Raw genomic sequence first — 1,620 nt, forward strand, 5'->3', positions numbered from 1 at the left:
TATAGTCGTTAAGAGAATCGCAGAGTGATCCATAGACAGAGAAGAACAAAATGACAAAAAATCAATTTCCAGACAAAACTATAGCTGCACACACATGTAATTAACGAGTATGACAGTACGTAACGCACACCTGGCTGTCACACTAACACGTAGAAAACTCTCAAAGCGTTTGATATCCCAATTTTCACTGGCATGTGTATTGCGTTACGAGGAACATTATTGCCTTTTTGGAAGTCACGTAGAAAAAAAGAACAACAACAAAAATTGTGATGTTCCAGTGACTACATTTCAGTCGTTGCCGTTGTTGCTGTTTTTTATTGGTGTTGCTGTTGCTTTTAAAGCGGTTGCGGATTTGTTTATAACATCAAAGTTCCAAAATCCTAAGCGGGTAATGAATCATGGTAATGAAGATCCGATAGACAAATCTCTTGATTCACTATAGATTGCCCCTTAAACCAATATCTGCCAATGAATCAAATGTGTACAAATTTCACACACAAAGCTATGGATAGGTAGTTAATTTGGCACACAGAGGGTTAATTATCACTATCTTAAAGCAGGTGCCAACAGTACTAAAGAGGAAAAAGTGAATTGAGTTCCTGTAGGAGGTTGAATACAATCATATTCAACTTGTTGCCCACCACCTCCACCCCCGCCAATCTCACTTTAAGTAGCTATACACTCACTGAAAATTTTCCATCTTTTCACAGTATGACCAAAATCACTAGACATCCAAAACTACCGTCATAATCGTTACGCCCATCACTGCAAGTTGCCGTATAAGACTAGTGTATAACTGCTTCGCGACCGGACCATAAACAGTCATAATCCTTCATTCATTGATCCATTATATTGATACCTTATGAATCCCTTGTCAGCTCCTAGTGGTCACTTTACTTGGGTCTTGCCAGGTCAAGTGTCGACAAGGAGTACTATGAGTAAGTTTGGCAAACCAAATGGCACAGTCGTGGAGCTACATCACAAGCTCCATGGTACAATCAAGCAAAAATTGCCACTGAAGTGTTGCGATTAATGCATATGTCGTCTGTCAACTTTGAGTTATGACCAACACGAAACGGTAGCGCACCTTCCTTTCAATTTTTTCATCAGTATTCTCATCTCTCCTTTAGGTTTTTTCTTTCAGTAATGATAGCTTACATTTTAATATTGCCACGTATCCCCTGCGAAATACATATCTGATGATTTCATCCTCTAACAACCCTGCATTTTAGTTCAACTTTGGCTGGCAGTAAAGTGTTAATGATGTTCCTATAAAAATTTAAATACCTGAAACAAACTTATCTTTAGTGCGTACTAGTGAAGAAGAGAAAGGCTCAGTGAAATGATATACGTTGCTATAAGTATTACTTCTTGGTTACATAGAACTTGCAGAAACATCTTCATATCAAATATGATTTTAACATAATACTGGTTCGCAAAGCTTGCGTTATATCCTACTTGCAGCGTGTTCCCCTCCCCCTCTCCAGCCCTTTTATCTCTCTCTCTCTCTCTCCCTCTCCATTTCTCTCTCTCTCTGTCCCTCTCCCTCTCTCCCTCTCTCTCTCACACACTCTCTCCCTCTCTCCCACTTCCACCATCTCGACTCCCTGTTTCCCATCT

The sequence above is a fragment of the Diadema antillarum genome, unplaced genomic scaffold (assembly GCF_040938485.1).
Source record: "Diadema antillarum isolate AM-2024a unplaced genomic scaffold, OU_Dant_1.0 seq00001573_RagTag, whole genome shotgun sequence".
Taxonomy (NCBI): domain Eukaryota; kingdom Metazoa; phylum Echinodermata; class Echinoidea; order Diadematoida; family Diadematidae; genus Diadema; species Diadema antillarum.